The 8,721-nt window shown below is 33.4% G+C and overlaps 1 pseudogene; it reads right to left on the bottom strand.

The window, feature by feature from the left end:
• The window catches only part of LOC149577592 (conserved oligomeric Golgi complex subunit 4-like), an 88,467-nt pseudogene extending 82,949 nt beyond the window's left edge, over nucleotides 1-5,518 (bottom strand).
• Nucleotides 5,519-8,721: the final 3,203 nt, after the last annotated feature.

Below are 8,721 nucleotides of genomic sequence, written 5' to 3' on the forward strand. Positions count from 1 at the left end.
GAAGTTGGGAATGACAACAACTCGACACTTACTGGAAAAATAAACAAAGATGAATAAGATGAAAAGGTAACCCAAGATGCTCCTACATCAAAGATGGTAGACAAGATAAAATAACAAGGTTGTTGATTCAATGGCTACAATCAACTCACTCCTAGACATTTCATGTGAATCTATGCTATATCAATTCTTAGTTGAGTAATTGCATGATCCTACGTATGAAAATGATGAATCCATAATGGTTTGCATCTTGGTTGGTCCATAATCCCTATGATACCATGAAATTCATGCTTACCTCAAAGATGGTATCATCTCCCCTTATCTTACAAAACACCAACGTCTAAAAGTCATTCATAGATCTTCCCACTATACTATTGTAGCAAATGCCTTATATCAACAAGGTTATCATGATACCCTTTCTAGGTTTTTAGACTCAAACAAGGCTACTATGGCTCTAAAGGAAGTACACACCAAACTTTTCAATTCTTCCACAAGTGGTATGGTCCTACCTAGACAAATCTTAAGGGTTGGGTATTATTATCCCACATTAGAACATGATGATTGTGATTTTGTCAAGAAGTCTCTACCATGTTAGCAAGATGCCAACCCAACACATGCACCAACACAACATTTTCAACCCACCACACCACCATGGTCATTTTTATGTTGGGGATTTGACCTTGTTAGGGTGATCATACCCTCATCTTCTAATGGCCACAAATGGATCATCACAGCTATTGATTAGTTCACCAAGTGGGTTAAAGTAATACTACTTGTCAATGCCACATGAGTCTAAGTTTTTTAAATTCATCCTTACCACATTTTTTACCACTTTAGTGTTCTAGCCACTATCTTCAAAAAATATTAGGGAAGTTTTAAAAACCTTAATATGGAGGAATTGTGCTCCTACCTACACATCCATTACCACTTTTCAAGCCTACACTTGTTACAAGGTAACAATCAAACACAGGCAACCAATAAAACCCTCCTTAAAATTTGAAAGGAGGTTGCCAATGATTTTTCCCATGATTGGCATCTACAAATTAATGCTTCCCTTTGGGTATATCACACTTCATTCCATACAACCAAAAGCACAACCCCATACTCCTTTATTTATGGTGTCAAAATTGTCTTACCCATAGAGGTGGAAAACTCATCCCTGCCTATATATTTGCAAGGAGAAATATATGATGATGATTATAGAATTTCTAGACTCACCCAAATCGATCTACTTGATGAGAAATGAAAATGGGCCTATGACCACCTAGTGGTATATCAAAATAGACTCAAGAGAAACTTCAACAAAAAATTTCAACCCCATCAATTTCAAGTGGGTGACATGGTACTAAAAGAGAACATGAAAGTTCAAAATAGATTAAGAAAGAAGGGTGAATTTAAGCCTACATGGCTAGATCCATATGTTGTCATATCATCTTTTGGATCAAGAGTGTAATTCCCCACTTGGGACCCCAAAAGAAATAAAACTAATATGTAAAAAAATTCACTAAACTATATTTTTTGAAAGCTTAAACAACATCAAAGTAACAATGTGAAAGCAATAAACACATATTCAATTACAATACACATTTCATTCCTCAAGAGTTCCTTAATGTTGATTCATTTTCAATACATTTTGTTAATAATTTTTTACTCTAAGTAAGATGTATATAACATAAAATGAATAACAAATACATAAGTACAATTGATACAATAAAGTACATCTATAGATATAACATCATCCATTGTAGATTGTCATAAGGTATGCAATAATATATACAAGTACATAAATATACAATACAACATCCCATAGGATCTCAAAATGCAAGATACATGATACATAGATACATCTGATGAATAGAAACTTCCAAGACAAGAACAAGAATGATAAAGGAATAGTTGCATCTGTGGACATCCAATAACTACCAATTTGAGGGGAAACCCAATGGTAAGAAGTCACTACCTCCCAACCTTGTGGCCACCTAATCAGGCACCACTTCCATCATGTAGGAAAGATAATGAATGATCCACACATAGGTAATCAAATTAATCCTAGGAGAGGAACCCTTATAGCCAAATCTACCTTGAGGGTACATAAACTATTGACAAAGAACAATGACCAAAGTCAAAAAGACAATCAACCAACCCAACACCACATATCAAATTCAATATTAAGATAGCAAGTACAAGTAAACTATCAAAACCAAAGAATATATCATCACAGAAAGAATATACATTTCCAAACCAAGTGCCAAATGTCAAAATCATAATAATTAACAAATATAAATTATCATCAAAGAGAGTACATCACCAATTAATAACTCCTACAATAAAAAAAAAATTAGTGAATAATTGAAACTCATCAATAAAAGTTGACTATCAACAATAAATGACAATACAATCAATAAGAAACAACTCACAATAAATACACCACCAAAGGTAAATACAAAATCAATGGATGTTACTCAGGATACATACTAGGGAGTGTCATCACATGGTCAAACTACTTGAGTTACCCTGGAGTGGTCACTCTAACCCCAGACCCTAGGAGTATATCGATTATCCACTTTAGAAGGTGAACTTTCGAATGATCCCACCAATATCATTCACCTCAAGAAGTTATACATTTGATCCACTCAATGTACCCTACTAGTCCTTAAAAAAAGTATAAAAATATCATCAAAATATCCAAAAAAGTACCAAAAAAATTAAAATATCCAAAAATAAAAGAGACAAAAGAGAAAAGAGAAAAGAACAAAAAAAGAAGCATCCAATGGTGAAATCTTGGCAATTCAAGCACCTTGGCTAGGTCATTTGGCGAAAACCTAGCAATAAGCACCAAGTGTAGTTGGACCTTCCCATTATCTATCACAACTCACTCCTAATCCTCAAATTACTCCTCCATCCACTTACCCATATCCCCAAGGTGTTCCAACATTGCATGATTGAAACACCTATACCAAATCACCATCCTTGTAGAAGTATCCAAAAACTGTATTATATCTAGATCCAAATGTACTATATCCAAAAGATCCACCATGTATGATAGTATCCCAAATATTTGCATGTAATATAAATAGATCCAAATGTATTATTTCCCATGTACTATATCGGTATTTCATTATCACACTATGCTACACTCTCAACATGTACTATGCAACACATCCCACATAATATTCTACCTCTGTAAATAGCTCATGTATAGTGTCATCCTTATAAATATCTTAGTCAACTTAATTGTTTATACCACCCCCCATATCACTTATTAGTCACTACTCCAGTATCATTGTACATAGCCTAGTCTTATGTTAGTTCATGTTGGATAAGTTCCTCTAGTTCTCATTTTTATATACTCCATAAATTCCTCATGTGAGATTCTCATTCATCAAAGTATTTTCCTAAAGGTTTGTGTTTTCTATTTAATCTAGACTCTAGGTACTACCAAAATTTCCTTGAAGGATATATCTTTCCAAATGTTTGATTTTGATCTATTGGTATCATGTCCTACTAATTATCTCTCTAGAAAAAGTTTACTTTTCATGGATTTTACACTTTAATTTGATTTCTATTTATTTGAGATTTTAATTTTGGTTTTTATTATCTTTTCTAAGCAATTTGGCTATCTCTACTTGAGGTCCCCATGGTCATTCATATTGGGGTGTGCTACAAATGGGGTATTCTAAGAGAAATTTCTTGATCAATTTTTTATTTGCTTATCTTTTTTGTATGTGAGTCAGTCGGGTATAACCCTTGCATTCCAAAAAATTTGATCATTATGGTTACATGGTGTACTTGGGAAATATCACTTGATTTTGGGTTACCTAATATTGTTTCCACTCTAACTCCTATTGGGACTCATGTGTGATGTTGGGGTAATTTGTGTGTGTCTATTTTGATTCTTAAGAAATGACAACAACAAGGCCTTGAGCTTCTTGGTAACCTTGGGAGATCCTTGAAATTTCTATATTAAAGTAATTTCTCAGCTGCATGGTGATTCTCCTTGGTTTAGTGCAAGGTAGGAGAATCCCTAAAGGTGATGTCCTAGTAAGTTATGTTAAATAAACCCTGAAGCCACAAGTTAGCTTAGAAGAAAACGTTAAATGTATTTTTCCCTCTTTTCTCCAATTTTATTTTTAAATTTATTCTCCTCTAATTTTCATCACTTTCTCTCTCATCCATTTTTTTATCATGCCCCCTTTCATTTATGATGCAAGATGCTCCTAATCAAACTCCCCAGGTAGATAGAAAAGTATGTCCCATACTTTGATGTCAAAAGAAATTTATCCACTTGGTGTAGTGCAAGGTAGGAGAATCCCCAAAGGATATGTCCCAGCCCCCAAAAAAATAAGCACATGATAGAAATACAACACAAGATACAAGATCTGATACCAAACTCAACTCTTTATTCATAAAATAATTGATTACATGCAATATGTTAGGCTATAAGGCCTTCCCAGTTATGGCCAAATACAAAGCAAATAATAGTTCTACAAAATCCCTCAATATCAAACCCAAACCCTAGCTAGTTCAGATCTATAGCACAATAATACTCTGGTAGAAACCTCCAACAAGAGCTAAACTTGTGCTCACAAGCCACTAAGTAATCTCCTCATTTCCCAAGACAAAACTACTAGCTCTTCTATACTTCACTCCTCTCAACTACTCCATGCTAAACTCGATAATGATAAGACAAGACCCTCTACTTATACCAAACCAAGCCACAATTCAGCTTCGTAGAAAATATTAAATGTCTTTTTCCGTCTTTTCTCCATTTTTTATTATTTATTATTTATTTATTTATTTTCCTCTATTTTTTATCTCTTTCTCTCTCCTCTATTTTTTTTATCATATCCCCTTTTATTTATGATACAAGATGCTCCTACATCAGGCTCCCCAGGTAGTTAGAAAAGTATGTCCCATACTTTGATGTCAAAATAAATTTCTCCAACCACCTTCATCTTCACCAAAGGTTTTCGATCAATCCTGGATAGAAGAAAAATCTTCACGTGAACCATCTCAGCTTCATCTATACAAACATCAAAATTATATGAATATCAACAACCCAATCAACATGCTCACTCCTATGAACAAACTAAATATAATGCTTCACCAATAATCCTTGTAATTGATCACAACCAACAACAACAATATCCTCAAGCATGAAATCCATGTTAGTAACATCCAAAACCAACTCAGTAATATGTAAGTTGAAATCCACAATAAGAGCAACATGTAAATCCTCATCCATGTCAACCAATGGAAAATCACAAACATATAGATCCACAATATCAAGTAGATCCTCAACCACATCAACAACTAGTGAATCCACACTAGCAACATCCAAATCCACATTAGTACCAACATCCATATCCTCAAAAAAATAATGTACAACAAGATGTGATTCCAAAACCATATATACATCAGCAACAATATGGAAATCTATATCAACCATATCAACAGTAACTTGTACATTCTTAATCATCTTGGCAGCAACATATGAATGTAGATCCATATCAACAACCATATACAAATCCTTGTAATTACAATCTCTACATCCACAATAAGATGCTTTATAATTTCCATGTCAGATCCATCTAATTCGTCATGAAAACAAATCACCTTTCAAGTATCATCAAGGTTAGGAATCTCTTCGGTAATCTTAGGTATCTCAACAATGACTACAAGTTGCTTTGCAAGTTTCATATCAAACTCCACAAACTGATCATAAAAACCAACCACACATACCTCTTTATCTTTATCAAAGTCATTGTTTACCTTTTCCTCACAACAAATTGTCTTCTTCTCTAAACAATCTTCTTAACTAGTCAAACCACTATCTTCCAAACTAGTAGACTCTAGCTCTAGAAATATCTGTAAAACTCAACTATCCCTTCCTTAAATTGATTGGTCAAAATAGCTTCCAACTAAGCTGGTGTCTCTAATATTTTCTTCTCCACTACATCATGTAGATCTGCAATCATCTTAGGGTCTAATCTTCTTGGAGGCATCTTCTAAGATTTTTGTAAACCCTCTACAATAATCTCCAACCAAATCCAATCTTTACTCAAAAAGATCAACCTTCCATCTTCATAACCATCTCTTTATATCAAGATCCATTTGCAAGTCCACTAAAATTATGAGTGAGAACCACAATCTACTACCTCATAACAAAGATATCTAGGACTCCAAAAAGCTATATCTACAACAAGATTGAATTCTTCTCTGATACCACCTTGTGTAGTGCAAGTCAACAAAATTCCTAAAGGAGATGTCCTAGAAAGTTACATTAAATAAACCCTTACATAAAATAAACCCTCAAGACACAAGTCATCTTGGCAGAAAACACTAAATTCCCTTTCCCTCTTTTCTCTTTTTTTTTTTTTCTTCCTCCAATTTCTATCACTTTCTAACTCCATTTTTTTATCATGACCGCTTTTGTATATGATGCAAAATGATCCTCCATCACTCCTTATGAAAAATCCCATGCTCAAGCTTCAAATTTGTTATATCTCATGCCCCATTCACAAAAAGGACACAGTAAAAAGAGTTCATTTTATCCCTATAAAAATCATCCTATCAACATCGATCCTACATCCCATTAATCCTATCCAAAAATCCCTGAAATACCTACAAGTTTCCAAAATTTTACCCATATACCCACTCATACTATGGGTTTAATTTAAAAGATAAATCCCCCATATATCCCTAATATACTCTCTCCTACGTGGTTTAACAAGTCTGTCTAAATTGTGCAAGTGATCTACCCTACCCAAGAGAAATGGTTGGTTAGTGATATGTTGCATTACACCATGTGTATGTGATGGCATTTCACATTCACTACATTTCGACATAGATTCATTGTTGTTCATCTTCATTGCATTCATTTTCATTTAAATCCATTCATTCTTACATTTTCATTATATTATTCATTTCAATTCAATTCATTAAAAAATTTGTAGTGTCATTTCATTACAAATAATTTCCACACATTTTCACATTAGGTACATTGGTCCTTTTAGTACCATCTCATTTACATTCATTATCATTTTATTAACATTCATAAGTTTCATTTCTTTAAATTCACTTCATTCTATTAACATTTGTTTCATTCCATTTATGTTCCTCGGGTACATATCATTCTACTATCATATAAACATATTTTCTTTCATTTTTCATTATCATTAGTTTTATCAGTTCATCACTTTTATATCATTATATTGCCATTTATTTTAGGTCCACAAGAATATCATTACATTCTACATTCCATTACATCTAGATAATACATGTTTAGCATCGACAAACGTATATATATGAATAAAATAATAAATACATAAAACCATATGCATCTCACATATAACCATTGAATAATTTTCATATCATTCATAGCATACATACATCTACATCTCATATAAATAGAAATATAAACATGTGTGTATCCATCATACATAAATTTTCTCACATTTTAGAATCATTGTCACACATGGATACATCAAAATCACATCCTGAACACACGTATTAGTATTATGATGCATCATAAAAAGCATTATATAAAGCATCCCATCCTACATCATAAAAATTAGTAACATCATATAGGCATCACATAAAATCATAGGCATCTCATAAACTGCATAAAATAAACATGATACATAAACATGTATACATCCAACCTAATCAAAACTATATATACACACCAAAGAATAAAGAATACCTCCCACCCATAAAATAATGAAGATTCCATCCAAGGTCCACAAAGTCCATCATATAGTACATCATTGTATGCACCCTAAAAAGTATACATATATATCATGGCATCAATATATCATACATAGTCCCAAAATGTGGCATATCCTTGATCATATGAAGGAGATGAACCATCTACCTTTGGATATGGTCTAGGTATGACCTAGCTATGAAATAGTGGCGATGGTCACATAACATGTACTCCTATTGTCCTCAATTCCTCACAATATTGAGAACCCTATGTTTCTCTACTCTAAATTCCAAAACCTTGAGCATTGCCCATCATCATCAACACATGCCTCCTTTTGTAAGGAAACTTGGCAATAAAGAATATAACCATTTCCACATAACCCATAATAGATCTAAAATAAATACAAAATTAAAATCCACATGCAAGAGAATAGACAACATACCTACAAAATTGTGACACAAGATATACCCTGGAAAACCTTCATTGAGGGAAAAACCCAGCCTCCAAAAGCATCCATCATCATGTATTATTCAGCAAAAAATATCATTGCCATACAACCATGGAAGCCTTCATGGCCATAGCCACAACCGAGCAAACTATGTGAACAAGCATGAATCCACACATCCCATGCCATGCTTTCAACCTTCACAAATGCTCCCTTGGCTAACCTGTCAAGCCTTGTCTCGCTCGACTCTTGCCTTTTGTCTTCTCCTTGTCACTCTCTCTTCTCTTTCTACAACAACTACCCTTGTGGCTGCTTATATAGTAGCAAGTCCCACAAAACCACCAAGTGGTATTACATAAACCATGTGCTAAAACCATGTGCTACCTAACCCACTAACCCCACATTTAATATTGGGCATTTAATTCTTTTCCCCAATATTAAATAATTACATAAAATATTATCACAATGTTACAATACAACTCATCAAGAATATTCCATGGGAATCTTTAAATGTTGCACGTCCATCTAGGCACAACATTACATAATAAAATAAAATAATAAAATAACAATA

Source organism: Cupressus sempervirens, chromosome 1 (genome assembly GCF_028749045.1).
Source record: "Cupressus sempervirens isolate cs-2001-9-10 chromosome 1, ASM2874904v1, whole genome shotgun sequence".
Classification (NCBI taxonomy): domain Eukaryota; kingdom Viridiplantae; phylum Streptophyta; class Pinopsida; order Cupressales; family Cupressaceae; genus Cupressus; species Cupressus sempervirens.